Raw genomic sequence first — 23221 nt, 5'->3', positions numbered from 1 at the left:
ATATTGAAAATATAAACTAAAAAAAAAGTACATTTTCCAAATAATTTTTAAATGAATTAAATGCATTGTTTTCCCCTTAATCTCCAGTTTCAGAGATTGACAAAAAATAAATGGCAAAAATAAATGACCAAATTTTAGTTTGTCATTATGGTGTTATTAGTCATTAATAATATGAAATATCAGTTCAATATATTATTTTTCTTTCTAAAATAAAGACATTTTATAATTTATTTTAAGAAACCTATGCACAAGATATGTTCCTAATATGAACTAAAATATTCATTTTCCACATTCAGATATAATTTAGGTAAGATATAAATGGAACTTATCTGACAACATGCTATGAATTGTCAAAAATCTTCATCCAAAATAAAACAGACCCATATAAAATATTAACAATAGCCTGTGCCTGAAATAAAACTTTAAAGAGATAATTATAAAGCAAGTCAGCCTATCTAATTGTACTTATTTTAATAACAAAAAGTACATATAAAGTTTCACTATAATTATATACCTAAGGTGATCTGCTATATACCCTTAAACTTCTTTGAAAAATTAATAGGCAATCAAAATCAAATTCTTTTTTCCAACAAAGGAGAATGATCACTTTATGCAATTAGTTTAAAGACACCTTCTTTGAATATGAAGTGGGAAAAGATTAGCTTGTTATCCTAGTTTCTTGCTAATCTAGTTGTGGGTGGAAGAGATGAGACCTGAAGATAACTTATAGGGTTGAGTCCATCCTATAAGCACCTCCACTCTGCCTTATTTCTTGGTCATTTCTGGCCTTTAAACCCAAATATATGCAAAAAAAAAAAAAAAGATTCTGAGACATTCACTAGACTTATAATTTATATCTGAAAACATACTTTAAGCCTAAGGTAGGCAGGGTACAAACTCCAATCCTCAGGAAGATTATATTTGCAAAGACAACATACATAAATACTTTCAATTAGAACTAACAATAGTGGGAAAATCTACAAACAGGATATGACAGTCTATCCTGCCACATGATTCTAACAGTTCTGGGAGACTTTACCTTAGCATTTCCAATTTACAGCTTCCTTTCCTGACAAGTTATTTGCTTAAATATATTGATGCAACTTCAATGGGAAAGGGGAAGAGATTAGCAATGGAACCGTACTGGTTCTTTCCAAACTCTTTTTTAAATGCTGTTTTGATAGTTTTTAGGCAATTTGACCCAGTATTCCCCTTAAGGTGTGTTTATTTTAACACGTGATGTCTTTCAATTTTAAAAAATGTATGAGGAAGTTCTATTTATATTGATATAAGCTTAACACTTACGCTAACAGTAGGTACTTAATATGTGCTGGGTACTCATCTAGATATATTTACCTAATTTGTTTTCGAGTACCAGGTCCAGGCTAGAATACTGGAGTATTCTGTTTTCTTCAGGCCAGAGTACTGGAATGGGTAGCCTTTCCCTTCTTCAGGGGATCTTCACAACCAAGGGATCAAACCCAAAACTTGTGCATTGCAAGCGGATTCTTTACCAGCTGAGCCACAAGGGAAGCCCACAGAAGAGGAATAAATAAAGGATAATCATGATTTTTTTCTGGGAGGATATGGACTAGGGGAGGAAGTGTTAGAAGACACTGGGGTTGGCAAAGGGACAGAGAATTTCATAGGAGTATATGGTAATATGTTTCCTTGCTCTCTGTCTTGGGTCTAATTAACTTAAACTCAGCTGTCAGGAATAGACAAAACAGGGAACACCATAACATGCTCTAACTCTGGAACAAATAAATCTCTTTACAAGGACCTTAATGACTCATGAGTCCAATAATTGAAGAATTAACTCTCCAATCTGCCATTCCCCGGATGACTTACTTTTAGGTAACAAAAGTAAAACAGATAATAGTCCTCTTCAGTGATATAATTCTTAAACTCATTCAGTGTTACAGTTAGTGAATAAACACTTTATGGCAAAACCTATAAGCTCCTTCAGCAATGGAAAGGTCCTGTACATTTTTAAGTATCTGGATACACAGACTTAAAACTCATGATATGCAGAAACTTTCATGTTTGCCTTTTAAGACCCTCTCTTCATAATCTTCCTGTGAATGGAGAACAGAAAACAAGTATGCAAAGCTCCTTTCAGGTCTACAAAATGAACAAACGACTCCTAAAGGATAGCATTTAGTCCAAGATGGTGGCGTGGAAGGACATTTGCTCATCTTCTCCTGGGAGAGCTCGAAAATCACAACTCGCTGCTGAACAACCATCACAGGAGAATGTTGGATCCCACCAAAAAAAGATACCCCACATCCAAGGGCAAAGGAGAAGCCCCAGCAAGACAGTAGGAGGGGCAAAACCACAATTAGAATCAAACCCCATACCCACCAGAGATGCTCAGAGGGCTCAAACAAACCTTGTATGCACCAGGACCCAGACACCCCAAAGAGACTGAGCCAGAATGGTAACCGAATGTCTCCTGTGGAGATATGGGTCAGTAGCTAGCTGCTGCAGGGGCAGGGGCTCTGGGTGCAGTACACCTGGGTATACCATACTTCCTCGGGTAGGAGGTCTCCATTAAACCCACCATAGAGCCCCCAGAACTTACAAAGGACTGGGGAAACAGACTCTTAGAGGGCACAAACAAAACCTTGTGTGCACCAGGACCCAGGAGAATGGAGCAGTGATCCCACAAGAGACTGACCCAGACTTGCCTGTGAGTTAGTGTCTAGGACTCTCCAGCAGAGGTGTGGGTCAGCAGTGGCCTGCTGCAGGGTCCGGGGCATTGAGTGCAACAGTGCATGCATGGGAGCTTTTGAAGGAGGTCTTCATGATCTTCATTATCTCTACCATAGTTTGGCCTCAGGTCAAACAACAGGGAGGGAACACAGCCCCACCCATCAACAGAAAATTGGATTAAAGATTTACTAAGCATGGCCTTGCCCATCAGAACAAGACCCAGTTCCCCCCTCAGTCAGTCTCTCCCATCAGGAATCTTCCATAAGCTTCCATAAGTCTCTTATCTTAATTCATCAGAGGGCAGACAGACTGAAAAACACAATCACAGAAAACTAACCAATCTGATCACATGGACCACAGCCTTGTCTAACTCAATGAAACTATGAGCCACACCCTGTAGGGCCACCCAAGAAGGACAGGTCATGGTGGAGAGTTCTGACAAAATGTGGTCCACTGAAGAAGGGAATGGCAATATTCTTCCCTTGAGAACCCCAAGAACAGTATGAAAAGGCAAAAAGATAGGACACTGAAAGATGAACTCCCCAGGTCAGTGGGTGTCCAATTGCTACTGGAGATCAGTGGAGAAATAACTCCAGAAAGAATGAAGAGATGGATCGAAAGCAAAAACAACATCCAATTGTGGAAGTGACTGGTGATCGAACTAAAAGTCTGATGCTGCAAAGAGCAATATTGCATAGAAACCAGGAATGTTAGATCCATGAATCAAATCCAATTGGAAGAGGTCAAACAGGAGATGGCAAGAGTGAATGTCGACATTTTAGGAATCAGTGAACTAAAATGGACTGGAATGGGAGAATTTAACTCAGATGACCATTATACCTACTATTGGGGGCAAGAATCCCTAAGAAGAAATGGAGTAGACATCTAGTTAACAAAAGAGTCCGAAATGCAGTACTTGGATGCAGTCTCAAAAATGACAGAATGATCTCTGTTCGAATCCAAGGCAAACCATTCAATATCATAGTAATCCAAGTTTATGCCCTGACCAGTAATTCTGAGAAAGCTGAAGTTGAATGGTTCTATGAAGACCTACAAGACTTTCTAGAACTAACACCCAAAAGAGATGTCCTTTTCATTATAGGAGACTGGAATGCAAAAGAAGGAAGTCAAGAGATACTTGTAGTAATCAGGCAAATTTGGCCTTGGAGAACAAAGCAAAGCAGGGCAAAGGCTAATAGAGTTTTGCCAAGAGAATGCACTGGTCATAACAAACACCCTCTTCCAACGATACAAGAGAAGACTCTACACATGGGTATCACCAGAAGGTCAATACCGAAATCAGATTGATTATATTCTTTGCAGCCAAAGATGCAGAAGCTCTATACAGTCAGCAAAAACAAGACCAGGAACTGACTGTGGCTCAGATCATGAACTTCTTATTGCCAAATTCAGACTTAAATTGAAGAAAGCAGGGAAAACCACTAGACCATTCAGGTATGACCTAAATCAAATCCCTTATGACTATACAGTGGAAGTGAGAAATAGATTTATGGGACTAGATCTGATAGAGTGCCTGAAGAACTATGGACATTGTACAGGACATTGTACAGGAGACAGTGATCAAGATCATCCCCAAGAAAAAGAAATACAAAAAAGCAAAATGTTTGTCTGAGGAGATCTTACAAATAGCTGAGAAAAGACACAAAAGGCAAAGGATAAAAGGAAAGATATACCCATTTGAATGCAGAGTTCCCAAGAATAGCAAGGAGAGATAAGAAAACCTTCCTCAGTGATCAATGCAAAGAAACAGAGAAAAATAATAGAATGGGAAAGACTAGAGATCTCTTCAAGAAAATCAGAGATACCAAGGGAACATTTCTTGCAAAGATGGCCATAATAAAGGACAGAAATGGTATGGACCTAATAGAAGCAGAATATATTAAGAAAAGGTGGCAAGAATACACAGAAGAACTGTACAAAAAAGATCTTCATAACCCAGATAACCATGATAGTGTGATCACTCACCTAGAGAAAGACATCCTGGAATGTGAAGTCAAGTGGGCCTTAGGAACCCAGATAACCATGATAGTGTGATCACTTACCTAGAGCCAGATATCCTGGAATGTGAAGTCAAGTGGAAGCATCACTACGAACAAAGCTAGTGGAGGTGATGGAATTCCAGTTGAGCTCTTTCAAATCCTAAAAGATGATGCTTTGATAGTGCTGCACTCAATATGCCAGCAAATTTGGAAAACTCAGCAGTGGCCAAAGGACTGGAAAAAGTCATTTTTCATTCCAATCCCAAAGAAAGGTAATGACAAAGAATGCTCAAATTACTGCCCAATTGCACTCATTTCACACTCTAGTGAAGTAATGCTCAAAATTCTCCAAGCCAGGTTTCAACAGTACATGAACTGTGAACCTCCAGATGTTCAAGCTGAATTTAGATAGAGCCAATGGAACCAGAGATCAAATTGTCAACATCCTTTGGATAATTAAAAAAGCAAGAGTTCCAGAAAAACATCTACTTCCATTTTATTGAGTACACCAAAGCCTTTGACAGTGTGGATCACAACAAACTGTGGAAAATTCTTCGAGAGATGAGAATACCAGACCACCTTATCTGCCTCCTGAGAAATCTGTATGCAGGTCAGGAAGCAACAGTTAGAACAAGACATGGAACAACAGACTGGTTCCAAATTGGGAAAGGAGTATGTCACCTTGTTTATTTAATTTATATACAGAGTACATAGTGAGAAATGCCGGGCTTGATGACGTATAAGCAGAATCAAGATAGCCGGGAGAAATATCAATAACCTCAGATATGCAGATTACACCACCCTTATGGCAGAAAGTGAAGAAGAACTAAAGAGCCTCTTGATGAAAGTGAAAAAGGAATGAAAAAATTGGCTTAAAACTCAACATTCAGAAAACTAAGATCATGGCATCGGTCCCATCACTTCATGGCAAATAGATGGGGAAACAGTGGAAACAGTGAGAGACTTTATTTTGGGGGACTCCAAAATCACTGCAGATGGTGACTTAGCCATGAAATTAAAAGACACTTGCTCCTTGGAAGAAAAGCTATGACCAACCTAGACAGCATATTAAAAAGCAGAGACATTACTTTGCCGACAAAGGTCCGTCTAGTCAAAGCTATGGTTTTTCTAGTAGTCATGTATGGATGTGAGAGTTGGACTATAAAGAAAGCTGAGCACTGAAGAATTGATGCTTTTGAACTGTGGTGTTAGAGAAGACTCTTGAGAATCCCTTGGACTGCAGGGAGATCCAACCAGTCCATCCTAAAGGAAATTAGTTGTGAATATTCGTTGGAAGGACTGATGCTGAAGCTGAAGCTCCAAAACTTTCGCCACTTGTTGCGAAGAACTGACTCATTGGAAAAGACCTTGATACTGGGAAAGATTGAAGGCAGGAGGAGCAGGGGACAACAGAGGATGAGATGATTGGATGGCATCACCGAAGTAATGGACATGAGTTTGAGTAAGCTCTGGGAACTGGTGATGAACTGGGAAGCCTGGTGTGCTGCAGTCCATGGGGTTGCAAAGAGTTGACACGACTGAGTGAGTGAACTGAAATGATAGCATAATTTAACTATCACAGTTTTATAAATTATTAAGAGTACTCAATCTGTTTTTAATGTTTCCAATTAAAACTAAAAAAAGCAAAAAAAAAAAAAAAAGTATAGAAAAATCCTGTAACTTTTACATCTTTTTTTTTCAGCATCCTCTGACCACAGTGAACAGCATCTCTGCCCTCCTCCTGCAAATTCAATCTGTAATCAGGACTCTTCATCTACTAAACAACTCCTGATTCCGTCTCTATATACCACGAAGTCATCATCTCTGAGCTGGGCTACTTCCAAATGCTCCTAAAGATTGGCAAGCACTTATATCTACTTTATTTCCCTCACTTCTGTTCTCTGTGATTTCACCAGAGTGTCCTTATAAAAATGTAAATACAGGCATGCCATATTCCTGTTTAAAACTCCTAAAGGTTTATCATTGTATAAAAGCAAAACATCTCAACAAGGTCCTCAATCCACAGGGTTGTGAATCACTCAGAAAACTGTAATAAAAATCCTGATGCCAAGGCCCCACCCTCAGAGATTCTGATGTAATTAATCTGGGGGGTTACACACTGCTATATTTAAGATGGATAACCAGTAAGAACCTACTGTAGAGCATAGAACCTACTGTATAATTCTTGCTCAATGTTATTTGGCAGCCTGGATCGGAGGGGAGTTTTAAGTGAAGTTGCTCAGACGTGTCCGACTGTTTGCGACCCCATGGACTGTAGCCTACCAGGCTCCTCTGTCCATGGGGTTTTCCAGGCAGTAGTACTGGAGTGGATTGCCATTTCCTTCTCCAGGGGATCTTCCCAACCCAGGGATCGAACCCTGGGAGGGGAGTTTGGGGGAGAGTAAATACATGTATATGTATGACTGAATCCCTTTACTGTCCACGTGCAACTATCACAACGTTGACTGGCTATACTCCAATGCAAAAAATAAATAAATAACTAAATAAATAAATAATGTAAATACAATCATGCCATATTCCTGTTTAAAACTCTTTTTAAGGTTTTTCATTGTTCTAACCCTTCAACAGGGTCCCCAGTCCACACACTGTTCCTCATACTTGGCTGCACATTGGAATCACTGAGAAAACTTTAATAAAAATCCTGATGCCTAGGCCCCACTCTCAAAGATTCTGATGTAATCAGCCTAGGCTCGGCCTAGGCAGCTGGGTTTTTGCAAGTTTCAGTGAGAGCTCTCCCGTTAGACCAGGGCTGAGAACTAGTGATCCAGAGTTGCATCATCTGATGTGGTATGGTAGTCTCTTATCACATGTGGCCATTATGCACTTGAAATGTGGCTGGTCTGAATATTGACACGCTGTGACTATAAAACATATAGTAGATTTTAAAGACATCGTAGAGCTACTCTGGTGGCTCAGTGGTAAAGAAACCACCTGCCAATGCGGAGACACAGGTTTGATCCCTGATCTGGGAAGATCTCACATGCCACAGAATGACTAAGTCCATTTGCCGCAACTACTGAAGCCTACTGTGCCCTATAGCCCATTCTCTAGAACAAGAGAGGCCACTCCAGTGGGAAGCCTGTGCACCACAGCTAGACAGCAGCCCCTGCTTGCTGCAACAAGATGAAAGCCTGTGCAGCAGTGAACACCTAGAACCGCCAAGATAAAATAAAAATATTAAAAAAAATAAAGCTGCTGATGCTACTGCCAAGTTGCTTCAGTTGTGTCCAACTCTGCAACCCCATAGACGGCAGCCCACCAGGCTCCCCGGCCCTTGGGATTCTCCAGGCAAGAACACTGGAGTGGGTTGCCATTTCCTTCTCCAATGCAGGAAAGTGAAAAGTGAAAGTGAAGTCACTCAGTCGTGTCCAACTCTTCGTGACCCCATGGACTGCAGCCCACCGGGCTCCTCCATCCATGGGATTTTCCAGGCAAGAGTACGGGAGTGGGGTGCCATTGCCTGCTCCAAAAAAATAAAGACACTATGAGAAACAGAATAAAATGTATCAGTAATTTTAAATATAGATTAAGTGCTGAAATAATATTTTGGAAATATTAGGTTAAATAAAATACTATGAAAATTAATTCCAAGTTCTTCCACTTTTTAAAGTGGCTGCTAACAAAAACTTAAAAATTACCTATGTGGCTCGTATTCAATTTCCATCAGACAGTGCCATAAGAGCTTTATCTAGCACCACACTCCCCCTCTCCTGCTTTGCCCCTCACCTTCTCTTCATTTCTGAGATTTTCCTCCTCCTCACCACAAGGTCTTTGTATGCTCTCTGCCTGAGCTGTATTCTTTTCCTCCTTTTTTCCTGGTTAACTGCAAATTATCCTCCGGATCTCATCTGAAGGGGTAATGGTACACTGGTACACACCCTTCACACAGGCATCTCCCTCACATGCACACATTTCTGAGACTATATAATGTCCATTTCTCTTACTAGTAAGTTCTGTAAACACAGGTTAATATATAATTTTGCATGATGACTCAGATTTAAATATGTGCTGCATAAATGACATAATACCAGAAACAAAAATATAGGAACTGTCACATTAGAAATACTGAATCTACAAAACATTCATCCATGTGCCAGAGAGTCCAAAGTAAAATAAACTTTAAACTTTGTGGACTAGGACAGGTATACTCTTCATTTGTCACAGTGACACCCCGAGAGTGTAAACTAGTTACATATGTTTATATATGTATGTCTATATAAACACACAAATACACATATATACATATGCACATTTCTTTACTCAAGTATACAGGTAAATATATATGTAAAGAAATGTGTATATGTATTTTAATTTACACATACATGCTAAGGTAATTTTGGGCTTCCCTTGTGGCTCAGCTGGTGAAGAATCCGCCTGCAGTGTGGGAGACCTGGGTTCGATATCTGGGTGGGGATGATCCCTTGGAGAAGGGAAAGGCTACCCATTCCAGTATGCTGGCCTAGAGAATTTTATGGACTGTATAGTCCATGGGGTCACAAAGAGTCAGACACGACTAAGTGACTTTCACTTTTCACTTTCAAGGTAATTTTTCATATTTTGATATTGCAAAAAAATCTATTCACAGGTATAAAAATTTGCTTTTAGCATGGCAACAGAAACTGTATTTTTAATAAAGATATTAAAGAAAAATACTACTATCTATAGGAGCAGAAGAAAATCTCTCAAAGAATGCTTCTTGATTCTTCAGAAAGTCTGTAAACATTTCAAAGTGGAAAGCATAATTCTCCAACATTTTAACAGATAATCCTTTTTGCCTGAGTAAAATTTACTCAAGAGTAACCTCCTTCTATGTTCTTTTTCAATGTATATCATTATTAAGTCTGATAGTTTACTGCCAAATATATATATGTGTGTATATATATATATATATATAAAAGTATAAATCCCATTTTATTGTAGTCTGAAGATGTAATGATGACACTCAATGCAAAAAGAAACTTGAACAAGAGCTAACGTGACCCTCATACCCAGTCTTACTCTACAAACCCAGCTGAGGAATCTTAATCAGCTCCTTTCTCTACTAAAGTGAGTCTCCCCTAAGGAAATCCAATGAGGTGTAAGCCTTCTTTATTTCCTTCTTGATTTGTCAGTCTGCCAAGATGCAACTTTTGCTATTTTAAGAGTGTGTGATATAACTCCCAGGAGGGTGATCAAGGCAAAAGTATCAAACTATATAGTCACTGACCTAGTTGGAGAAATACTTTGTCCTATATAATCTCAAATAACTGAATTCAAATTCTCTTTTGAATATCAGAAAATTAACCTTCCAACATTCTACAATAAATGAAATCCAGCTAAATATGATGATTTAGGTCAGAGGTCAGTGAATTTTTTTCCTAAAGAGGCAGATGGCAAATATTTTAGCCTGTGAGGGCCTTACGGTCTCAGTTGCACATATTCATCTCTGTTGTCACGGCATAAAAGCTGCCACAGACATCATGGTAACAAACAAGCATGGCTGTATTCCAATATAACTTTACTGCAATATAGGTGGTGGGCCAGGTTTGGGCTGTAGGGTATTATTAGTTAATTCCAGATTCAAAAGCAAAGTAACTGGCTCTGTAAAATTAACCATGGACTCATCAAAAGGAAACTATGAAGATGACTTTCCAGTTGAAATTTTACTACAGTACTTTAATTCTTAGAGGTTGATGTTTTTTCTTATAACTGCATCTTGCTTTGCAGTTTACATTGTTGCATATTTGTGACCTGATGAATTCTTACGAGAACTTTGCAAGGTAGCTCTCACTGATGCAATTCAATAATTGAAATTGAGGTCACTTACATGAAATGATTCTCTTAAAATCATACAGGCATAGAAAGCAGAGCAAGAAGTCAAACACGGTTCTAATGGCAAGGAGCTGGAAGAGCTCTAATACATAAGATTTTCCACTCGCTTTCCCATTTTATTACTAGACAAATAATCAGAAAATAAATGACTTCTACTATTTATAAAATAGGTAACTAATAAGAACCTAGTATACAACACAGGGAACTCTGCTCAATACTCTTGTCATGAACTATATGGGAATAGAATCTAAAAATGAATGGATGTATGTATGTGTACAACTGATTCACTTTGTTGTACAGCAGAAACTAAAAATTACAAATTGAGTATACTCCAATAAAAATTAACTTAAAAAAAAAAAAGAAGTGACTTCGAAGCAAAGATAGAATCACTGTCTTCCATCCCTTATTAGTCTTTTCAAGATAATATCCTTGGGAAGAAATGCAAATACACCAATGACAGAAATGCGTATTTATCAATATAATGTAACTGTAAACCATATAGGCTTTATTTTATTGTAGCAATGTCTTATCTGTCCAACAGGCTACCACGGTACCTATTATAACTAAAAACTTTTAACGACGGAAATCACTGCAACAAAATGTCTTTATTTTGATCTGTAATAACACTTGTTTGGGTCTGCATAATTTTATCAACTGCACATTGATAGTTCTCTTTGTTCATACATTTGGATCTCGGTTTTCAAAGACAGTCTAGATTCCTTGAAAGAGAGAGGCTATCATAAGTGGGTTTTTTTTTTTTTTTTCACATTTTCCACAAGGCAGCCCAGACCTCAGCACATAAGTCCTTTCAGAAATTATGAACTCAGAGAAGAATGCTTATTAGTATGCTTTATTTCCTTGTATATATTTCATTGCCAGTATATTTTATTACCATCATGCCCCAAAATAAACTCAAAACGGCTTAAAGACTTAAACGGAAGACATGACACCATAAAACCCCAAGGAGAAAGCACAGGCAAAATGTTCTCTGACGTAGACTGTACCCCTGTTTTCTTAGGTTAGTCGCTTAACGTAATAGAGATAGAAGCAAAAATAAACAAATGGGAACTATCAAACGTACAAGCTTTTGCCCAGCAAAGGAAATCATTTAAAAAAAAAAAAAAAAAAACCTAAAAGACAACCGATGGAATGAAAAAAAAATATTAGAAAATGATGTGACACACAGGGGCTTAATCTCCAAAAATACAAACAGCTCACACAACTCAGCAACAACAAAAACAAACAAGCCAATTGAAAAATAGAAGACCATAATAGACTTTCTCCAAAGAAGGCATACAGACGGCCAGTAGGCAAATGAAAAGATGCTCAACATCACTAAATATTAGGAAAATGCAAATCAAAATTAAAATGAAGTACCACCTCACACCAGTCAGAATAGCCATCATTAAAAAGTCTACAAAAAAATAACAAATGCTGCAGAGGGTGTGTAGAAAAGGGAACCCTCCTACACTGTTGATGGGAATATAAGTTGGCACAGTCACTGTGGAGTACGGTATGGAGGTTTCTTAAGAAACTAAAAATAAAGCTACCATACAATCCAGCAATCCCAGTCTTAGGAATATACTCAGACAAAACTGTAATTCAAAAATATACATGCACCGCTACATTTCTACATTGTGTGCTGCTATGAAGAGCAACACTATTCACAATAGCCAAATCATGGAAACAATCTAAATGTCTATTGGCAGATGAATGGTAAAGGAGAAATGGTACATATAACAATGGAATACCACTCAGCCATAAAAAAGAGTGAAATAACGTGATTCGCAGCAACAGATGCAATTAACATACTTAGTGAAGTACTTCGGAGGAGAAACTGGCAACCCACCCCAGTATTCCTGCCTGGAGAATCCCATGGACAAAGGAGCCTGGTGGGCTGCTGTATATGGGGTCGTACAGGCTCAGACATGACTGAAGTGACTTAGCATGCATGCATGCATTGGAGAAGGAAATGGCAACCCACTCCAGTAGTCTTGCCTGGAGAAGCCCAGGGACAGAGGTGCCTAGTGGGCTGCAGTCTATGGGGTCGCACAGAGTTGGACATGACTGAAGTGAGTTAGCAGCAGCAGCAGCAGTGAAGTACTTAACATACTTAGCTAGAGATTAACATACTTAGTGAAGTAAGTCAGAAAGAGAAAGATAAATACCATATGATATCACTAATGCATGCATATATGCTAAGTTGCTTTGGTTGTGTCTGACTCTCTCTGATCCTATGGACTGTAGCCAGCCAGGCCCCTCTGTCTATGGGATTCTCCAGGTAAGAATACTGGAGGGGGTTGCCATGCCCTTCTCCAGGGAATCTTCCTGACCCAGAGAATGAACCCATGTCTCTTAGGTCTCCTGCATTGGCAGGTGGGTTCTTTACCACTGGCAGCACCTGGGAAGTCCAATATCACTTACATGTAATCTAAAATGTGGCACAGATGAACCTATCTACAAAACAGAGAGAGGCTCATAGGCACAGAGAACAGGCTTGTGGCCAGCAAGGTAGGCACATGACAGCTGTGGACGGGAGTTTAGGTGGGTAGATGCAAACCATTCCCTTTATAATGGATGAACAACGAAGTCTTAGTGTATAGCAAGAGAACTATACATAATATTCCGTGATGAATGGTAATAGAATATTAAAGAATTTTAAAGAATATTTATAAGAATATTAAAGAATATTAAAAAAGAACGTGTGTGCGTGTGTGTGCGTGCACGTAACTGAGTCATTTTGCTATACAGGAGAGTTTGGTACAGCATTGTAAATCAACTATACTTCAATAAAAAAATAATAATAAATAAAAACGGAGAAACAACAACAACAAAAAGAAATACCGTCTTTTTTTTTTACATTATTTCTGACTAATATGTTTATTTTAACTACTGTTAAGTTCTCATGCTTGCTCAAATATTGTATGAAGGAAACAGCCACATAAAAAGAAAATAATTATTTTAGTCTAAACAAAATGGCAACCCACTCCAGTATTCTTGCCTGGGATATCCCATGGACAGAGGAACCTGGCGGGCTAAAGTCCACGGGGTGGCAAAAGCCCTAACTTAGCACCTAAATAATAACAATAATGTTTTAGAGTTATTTTTCTAATAAACTGTGTTGAATATAATGCATGGTTACTTGAATCTAAAAGTATATCTTTCAATAAAAAAATCAGGTAAATTTTCAGCTGCAATTTGGCATTTAAAAACATTTACATGCTAGCAAAACATTATAATTTGCAGGAACATCATGCTTTTCTGGAAACACATGAGAGTTCAAATAGAATCTGTTCTACCTTTTTTCCAGAGTGAAGTTGCTAAAAATAGAGTGGGCATAAGCTGGGCCACAGTTTTGTGAAATTGCCATCACTTCACAGGAAAATGGAGGAAATGAAACAAGTCTGCTTTGGTGGGGAGGAGCAGGGAGGCTGCTGTAGATGATGGATGGGCCCTCACCTGCCAGTGCATTAGTGCTGTTATACCAAAGGTCTTTTACAGCTTATACTTAAACTTAATGCTAAGTATAATCTGAATATATGATACCTCATTGTACTTGTATTACTGTATGCAAATATAAATAAAGTTACCACAAATTGGTGAACAATTAATGAGATTCATTGCAGGGATATTTCATCACTGAACACTGTTTTCCTGCCAACTGAGACATGATGTATTTAATTCTAAATGACAACACCTGCTCCCACCTCTAAGTGAAATGAAAAAGCTGCCAAAGGGCATGTTGGGAATTCACTTGCAGACTTCCTTTTAATCAGGCATTTCTCCATAATATTGAAAGCCAAAAACATCATGAAAAATAACACAGTTTTGTAAGTCGATAGTTGAATTTGGAGTGCTCGCTGAAGAAAAGAAACTTAGTGTGTGTATGTGTATGTATGTGTATGTGTATATATATATATATATATATATATATATATATATATATATATATATGATATTCCCTGACAATAGTATTCATTTCTTGTTGTGAAATTACTTTCTTACTCTAAAGGGGAACAAAGAAAAAAAGATATGTATGAAAATACAATATTATCTGACATGACAAATCAATGAGAAGTGACTTATAACAGGAGAGTGGACTGAATGTTTTCATTTGTCATAGTTACCTAGATAACCATGCTGTGAACTTACAGATTGTCTAAGCCAAAGTGTTTCTCTAACATCATTTCAAAATGTTTCAGTACCCTCTTGCCCCAGTGAACTATCAACATGTGATCAAGCATTTTCCTAGCAGGTAGGAGAAGTTAGAGGATGGACAGGTATGTTTTTAAGAACCTTGCAGGACCTTCCTTACAGCTTTTCTCTAGACATTCAGTCCCCTCCCCAAGCCACTGAACTGCTATTCAACATGAGAACTGGAGGGCGTCGGAGGGTACAGAACAAGAGTATATACCAGTTTCTCTTCTAGCGTGTCTATCAAATGAGGATCCGTTTTCCAAAGTCATCAAGTTGCTAAGGATAGTGTAGACAGTATAAGATCTGCTGAATTAGTTTCCCATTAACTCATGCTTTCATCCCTAGACATTTCAAAATAATGTCCCAATTGAAAAGTGATGTCAAAATCACATTTGAACTGCTAATGTTTATAAAATAACTTTAAAAGGCCCTAAGCCAAAACAAAGACTCACATAAAAATAAGTCACTCTTGCATTCATTCAGGAGTCATTCACCCAAAACACATTTTAAAAATATCCTCTACATGCCAGGTTCTAGGTGTTAGGAACAGACAGGCAAAATCCTTGCCCTCAGAGAGTTTACATTCTGACGGGTGATAGGGAAAAAACATCCTCCCATTTGTTCTTTTTTTTAAAAAAGAATTTTATTTGTTTATTTATCTTTGGCTGTGCTGGATCTTCGTAGGCTTTTTCTCTAGTTGCGGAGAATGGGGGCTACTTTCTAGTTACAGTGCACGGACTTTTCATTGCAGTGATTTCTCTTGTAGAGCAATGTCTCTAGGGCACTTCTGCATCTGTGGCACATGGGCTCAGTAGTTTTGGTTCCCCAGCTCTAGAGCACAGGCTCAGTAGTTGTGGCGCATGGGCTTCCTTGCTCTGAAGCATGTGGGACCTTCCAGGATCAGGGATTGAACCCATGTCTCCTGCACGGGCAGGTGACGTCTTTACCACTGAGTCACCAAGGAAGCCCCTCCTGTTTCCTCTTGAACCCACACAAACCTGGTTTTGATCTCCACCACTCAAAAAGATAGCTCTTCAGAGTCATCACTAACTTTCATATTGCCAAAGTTAATTTTTTCTTCTCTTGGTTTCGAGCACACCACTTTGTTAGCAGGACTGGCAACCCACAATCTTCTTGGCTGGTTCCTTCTCGTCTTCCTGACTTGGAACTATGAAGTGGTTTGAGCCTCAGTCCTAGGACCTTCCTTTCCCTATTTATCCCCACTCTGTCTCATTCATGTTTTTAAGTAGATGAATGACTTCCAAACATATCAGCAGCCCAAAGAACCTCTTCAAATTCAGACACTCAACTGCTTTACTTGATATTTCTGCTTTGTTGTCCAATACATATCACAAATAAAATGCTTTCAAATTAATTCTTAATTTTGAGATCTCATACACACTTGCTACTCTCACAGTCTTCCCCATTGAAACAGACTCTGCATTCCAAAGACGGCTTCCTCAATATCATCCATTGCATGTGCCCTTCTTGCCTTGACATGGCTTCCATTGAGTGGTAATGTGTCTGTCCTCTCTTCCTTTAATCTGGGTTGCGACTGCCTTATCTAATAGAATATGGGGAATGTAACATTATGTGATTTCTAAGACTAGGTTATGAAAGTTTCATGTACCTCCATTTGGCTCTCCTGGGTCACTCACTCTTAGGACCTAGCTGCTTTGCTTTGTGGAAGCTGGAATTGCAGATTACCTGCAGAGGCATTCCAGCTACAACAAAGTGGAGGCCCTAACCAAAAGCTGTACATGTGAATGAAGATACTTCCAGATAACTCTAGCTTCCCACCATTGAGTCAACTCCAGGTTTTGAGTCTTCCAAATAGAGGCACCATTTATTGTGGAACAGAGACCAGGACTTCCTCCTGGGCCATGTTTGAATTCATAACCCAATGAACGTGTGAGCAAAATAATATGGCTATTTTATGCCACTAAACTTATTACAACAATAGTAACTAGGATAGATTCACCAACTGCTTAGGAAAAAATCCTTAGAATTGCCTTCAACTTTCCCTTTTCTCATACCCACACCTAAGCTATCAGCAAACTCTATGATATCTAGCTCTTCCTTTGAAATATATCCAGGATTTATGACTTCACACCACTCTCTCTCTCATCTCAACTATTACAGTAGATGCCTAACTAGTCTTTTCTTGCTTCTATTAACACCTTCTTTCTTATACTGTCTACTCTCAACACAGTAGGAAGAATACTCTTCTGAAAACGTAAGATCATGTCACTTCAATGCTCAGAACCTTCCGATGGCTTTCTTTGTTATACAGCTAAAAAGTCAAAGTTCTTAATGGCCTACAAAAAACTCTTCATGAACTGGAACTCCACCACCTTGCTAGCTCTGATACTTCTACTACTCTCGCTGCCTTGATGTTTTATTCTAAGTATGTTGGTCTCCTAGCTCTTTTTTGAAAATATGTGGCATATTCACACCCCAGGGCCTTTGCATTTCCTGTTCTCCCTGCCTGGAATATGCTTCCCTCCAAATAGCCATGTGGCCACGTGGTCTCTATTCTTCTAATACTGATTTACCATCACCTAAACTATTTTACTTTTTTTTACTTATTTTCTGTCTCTCTTCTACATGGAGAAGCTTCCTAAGGACAAAAACTTTGTCTTGTTGAAAACTCTAGTTCCTAGGACTGTAGTAATACCTAGAGATAGCATGAACTTGGCAAGTTAAAGACCATTCCAAGCAGAGGGAAGATCAAGAGCAAAGATCCTGAAATAGGAACTAGCTTGACATGTTAGAGAAACAGGGTGACTATGACAGAATGAATACGGGGGACAGATGAGGTAGCAGAGAAAATCAAGGGCCAGGCAATTTCTTATAGGCTATGACAAAGACTTGTGGGAAAAAGCCGAAAGGCAGTGATATGATCTGATTGGCATTTAAAAAATAAAACTCTTAGGGAGACTGTTCCAGAGGATTTTGCAGTAATTTAGACAAATAAGAGATGACAATGCCTTGAATTATGATAATAATGACAGAGAACTCCAAGGTGATCAGACATATTTTGAAAGCAGAGCTGAAGAGACCTTGCTGGGAGCCAGCATGAGGAACTCCGCCTGTGGCAAAGGTCATGAGGAAAGATGCTCGACATACGCAAAGGCGGGATCAAGCCTCAGGAGTCCCCCTGGAAATTCTTGAGCATCTACCCCCAAAACCAGAGCCTGCCTACTTTACTACTTTGTGCTCTCACCTACACCTCTGACTTTACGGGGGGCTGTCCCCCACCACCTCTTTCGGAGAAGGAGTTAACGTAGAGCTCCAGTTAATAATAATTCCTGGGCGTGATAGGAATGTTTCAACCTACAAACTCCTCTGAAGGTTCTCTAGCCTGCCTGACAGGCTTGTCCGGCCACATGTGATTGCTCACAGCCTCCCAACCGTGAGAGGCACGAGATGCTTTAAACCTTCTAAAAACAGGTTCTTTAGAGAAGTTAGAAAACTATTAGTATAGTATAGTGGGCTGATTAGAAATTGTATTGGTGAAGGGTTTTTCATTTGTTGAGCCAATGTTTGCTGCTAAGTCTCCACATCCCCTGCCCTTATACACACTAATGAATATATAGAAGAAATAAGTATTAACCTTTGATATTAATCATGTTGGACCTTAAGCTAAGTAAATTCTTTTCTTAATTAAAACCCACTACACCCCCACCCTATAGGAATGTAACTTTATCTGGTACCTTCGGAAGGTGGCATCTGTTTTAAGAATAATCACCCCTGGAGAAATAAGTGTTCTGGTTGACTGACCGCAGTCACAAGGAGAGGGTCATAAATTGTCAGCAGGCCCCCTGGCCAGAAGATGATGTAACACCCCTAAGACCTCTGTATACATTTGTATGAAGCAACTGCCTTTAATAAAAGTCAGGACTGCTGACCCCATGTGACTTTTGTATAACATCTCAGTGTATAAAAACAGACCCTGGAAAAATAAAAAATGGGATCAGTTCCTTGAAAGACTGGTCTCCCCATGTCGTTCTTTCTCTCACCTTCTGGCTGAATTCCCATCTGGAACGTGGAAGCTCGTCAAGCCTACTAATTATGCCTGGGCTTCTAAGATCTGACCGGGGAGGCCTTAGTGTCTCCTCTCCTTCAGGAGAACGGGAGGACGCCTGCGGCCTACGTAGGTGACCTAAATTCCTTATTTTGGAATTTTATTAGCTTTCCACATAAACCAAGTTATTCAGCCTCTTTTCTCCAATGAATTTTCTTGCTGATCTATCCTTATTCTATTACTCTTTATATCTCTAATTAATATTTAATTAAAGCTATCATATCCTGATCGCTGAAGCCGTCTCTCCTTCGAATTTCCCTGGATCCACTGGGGCTGGACCCCGGCAAGACCTGATGATCTACACATAAGATAATGAGAACAATCAAAGATTATCCCTAGGTTTTTGCCTTGCAGGCATGTTCGGTAGCTTCAATCATGTCCAACTCTTTGCAACCCCATGGACTGTAGCCCAGCAGGCTCCTCTTTCCATGGGATTTGCAAGTGGTTAAACAGTGGCATCATTTTAGTAGTAGTTTTACTCTAAACAAGGGTCCTCTTTTTATAGGATGAATTCAGCATTGGCAAGCAAGTTCCAAATCAAAGCTCAACTGTATGATGGTTTAGGTCAACAGGAGTTCTAAGAACCAATGCATAAATTCTTTGATTCTCAGAGAGTCCTGGACATAATACCTAAACTTGAATAAAAATATGCCAAGAGATGAATAGAGACCCTCATGTAATAGAGATCAATATGTACCACTGTCTTGAAGAAGCACCCCTGACCCCTGCAAGCACAGATGGCCTAACTGGACTCCCTGAAGACTGACAGGATTGATATGTGGCAGGCAAGTCCTCAAGAAAATTCCACAGACAGATATCTGTCCACAGAGACAAATCTCTTCAGAACACTTACAGATACTCTGGAGGGAAAAAAACAATCACACTAAAATCCTAATACAATAGAACCACTCATATAATAAAGAATTAAGTACTCCCATGTCTTTCTCCCAACATGTACATAAAAGAAAACAAATCTGTAGGACAGCTGCTGACCGGAGTTAAAAAGGAATGTAAAATATTGAAAGAGCATAAGAAGTACAGCTCTGTAGGGAGCACCCATTAAAATGGGCTCTGCAGACTTGGTGCTATCCAAATAGAAAAAGCAAGCTCATCTGGACATCCCTTCTTTTCCATAAACTAGTAGCTCCTTTAACACTGTCATTCAGTGTCCCTAAAATAATTTGGCAGTAACTGTCTCTCTCCTCCAGAAGCAGAAGTGAAAATTATTACTATATCATCTTTAATGATAATTTATATAAAATTTATATATAAATATATACATGTGCACTGGGCATAGTTACTTCAGTCTTGTCTGACTCTTTGTGACCCTATGGACTGAAGCCTGCTGGGCCCCTCTGTCCATGGGATTCTCCAGGCAAGAATACTGGACTGGGTTGCCATGCCTCCTCCAGGGGATTTTTCCGACCAAGGAATCGAGCCTGTATCTCCTGCATTGCAGGTGGTTCTTTACTGCTGAACCACCAGGGAAGCCCATAAATGTATATAAAAATATATAAAACATTTTTAAAAACTATTGATCCTCTCTACTTTGTCCTGTCTATTTTTGAGGTTTCTGGTAACCAAAAGAAAAAATAATTTTATTTTCCCAATTTGGAACTAGCTGAGAGATAGACTAAGAAGATCAAAATGTCAGCTTTTTTACTGATGAAAGTGATCAAAGAATGGGATTTAGAGGTGCCACTCTGGTGATTTCCACTAATATTGCCTAATACCCCTGAACTGCATAGTTCCCAGTGATGTTGGAAATTGCCAACCACTCTCTCAGAGGAGACCCTGGACTTAAAGCTCCCAGAGCAGAGGACCAGAGATGTCTGTCACAGAGAGGAGCCAAAGGGGTGACATAGGCACGGTCATTTTTTTCTGCAAAGCTCCACTGTGAAAAGAAGCCATTCCTCCTGTCCTGGGAGGAGCAAATGATGAGGTGGAGAGAAGAACATATCTTCTTCACATGCATTTCCCTCCTGGACAGAGGAGTGGAAATTACCTCCCTCCATGAAAATGTAAGGAGTTAGGAATAAATGTTCCTTCATCTCACTCTCTGAAATTGGAGTGAACTAAATTTTATCTTTAATTGTGGAGCTGAATTTTTACAAACATCTACATATACTTCCCCCTTTCATTTTTCTTCACATTCATAAATGAGACAGCGGGTTGGGCAGAGAAGCATGAAACCTACTTCTTCCATCTATAGCTTATGGAATTTAGCAAAAAAAAAAAAAAAGGGGGGGGGGGGGTCGTGAGGAGGTACTAGGAAGACAGTTTAACCTGAAAAGTGACTATACTATCTCCTAGGGTTTGTCAGAATTAAATGGAAATAAACTTGAAGGGCTTGGCATATGAGTACTGAATTAATTTTCTTCCTTTCCCTACCTGATTCAGTACTAAGACAGGGATTAAATTTTGTACTGAACCAAAGTCCACATCTGTCTTCTAGACACTGCCACGTGGTTGATCTCCATAGTCATTGGGAGTAAACCTGAGGCTTCTGCGGTCTTGTTTTCAGTGCTAGTAAAAGATTACTTTAAGAAAATACATCTTCCATTGTTTTCATCTAGTGCTTAAATTCAGTCAGCTGTTTCTTTCTTCTTTTTTTTGAAAAAGAAACAGCATGAATCTTTAAAGAAAAAGTAACAAGAGCAAGACAAACCACTACCACAAAACACACCTCCTCAGCATCCTGTGACTATCACAGAAGATGACCATTGCCATCTCCACCTTGGGACAAAGTACTTTCCAGGTTTACGTAGTGGGCAGGTACAAAGGAGAATGTTTTGCTCATAAGATGAAGATCCTACAGAATCATACATATGGAGTTAGAAAGAACTTTATTATAATCCTAACCCTTTAATTAAAAATTTATATTCATATAAAGATAGAGTTTGAATGACTTGAAATTACACACTTAGTAGTCAACGACAGGACTCAGCCTTCTGACTCTTGGCTCCGTGGTCTTATCTCTGGTTCAGACACAGGGAGGAAAGCAGAGAGGATGGGTTCAGGACTCAGGGAGACCAGTACTTTGAGAACAGAGAGGATGAGAAAAGGGATGATTGCAAATAGCAGCTAGAATATGTTGAAAACAAAAGTGGCTAACTTCACAATGGTGTTCCAAACAAAATATGGTTTAGGATTATATTGTGCTCCTGATTTGCTGTTTGTACCCGGCCCTGCTTCTTGTCCTGACCACAGAAGCAAGCTAGTACAGTTGCCCTGGCTGTCGATTCAACATTTATCACCTGATTTCATATTCTTCTACTTACTATGATTAAAAACCTAAAGCAAACACAGCATTTGTAAAAATAAGCATCCTAGGATGGGTTAAATAAGAGATATTGAGCAAGTAGGCCAGAAACAGGATGAGACTTCCTTTCCTGCATCAGTAATGATGAACACTGTCATACAAGTCTCTCTTGAGGACAAGGCAGTGTGCTGACAGAGCTTCTTCCTAACAGCCCTGACAACCAACTCAAGCATAAGCATAGCAGCCATGGAGAAACATCTGCGGAACCAGAAATATGAAGACACATTACATCTATGACCAAAAGAGAAGATAGCTTTGGAAATAAGGGCTCTCTGTAATTCAAGTCTATCCTGCTTTTCAGCCCCAGAACTGAGGCTCTGTGCATTGAATCAGGGAATCAGTCTAAGACCAGTAATATATCTGGGAATCCAATAGGAATTAACTAATATTCAGAAAATAGTGACTAAATTCCAGGGTCTGGGATACAGAGGGCAAGGCACCTTTCTAACCCTCAAGAACAGCACTACAAAGTACTTAGCCTTGCAGTGAGGCAGAGATGGATGAACTTGGAATTCATCCGATGTTTCCCCTAGAAGCCAAGGCATGGAAAGGTAATGAGTTCATGGCAGTGGCTGAAATTGGCAGAGCTCCAGTTTTCTGAATCCTAACTTAGCGCTGTTTTTAAAACTCAAAATGAAAACATACTCTATTTGACCACCCTTTCTGCTCTTCAGGGTCCAAGATCTTTGTTTCTGACTTTTAGAACGAGGTTTGCTAGTCAAAACTTTCTCAGTGAATACCACTGAAACTTGCTCTCATTCTGTGATAGCTTAAAACATAATTTCAACTTGAGAGATTCCACCCAATAATAAAAACAGACCCTATGTTATATCACAGAATACATTTAAAAGCTTACCATTTAAGCTAGGTAAGAAAGAACCTGAACAGATTCTGCATACTAACAGGAATCTGATGTCATAACCCACCACCTTAGTTACTTCATAAGCAAGATCACAGGTAAAAAGACAGCCTTTCTCCACGGAATATTTGATTAAAATTATTGATTTATAGGGTATTACCCCAGACCTCCAGGAAATATCCCGTTTGCAATATATAGAGAGAGTTAAG

The 23221-nt window shown here is 39.2% G+C and overlaps 1 protein-coding gene across 1 annotated transcript in view; it reads right to left on the bottom strand.

The window, feature by feature from the left end:
• Positions 1-23221, bottom strand: part of IMMP2L (inner mitochondrial membrane peptidase subunit 2) — a 956525-nt gene that overhangs the window by 97636 nt on the left and 835668 nt on the right. The gene's annotated exons all lie outside the window — the stretch shown is intronic.

The sequence above is a fragment of the Bos indicus genome, chromosome 4 (assembly GCF_029378745.1).
Source record: "Bos indicus isolate NIAB-ARS_2022 breed Sahiwal x Tharparkar chromosome 4, NIAB-ARS_B.indTharparkar_mat_pri_1.0, whole genome shotgun sequence".
Classification (NCBI taxonomy): domain Eukaryota; kingdom Metazoa; phylum Chordata; class Mammalia; order Artiodactyla; family Bovidae; genus Bos; species Bos indicus.
Note: the sequence above shows the minus strand (reverse complement) of the source record. Positions and strands in the feature narration are given on the sequence as shown.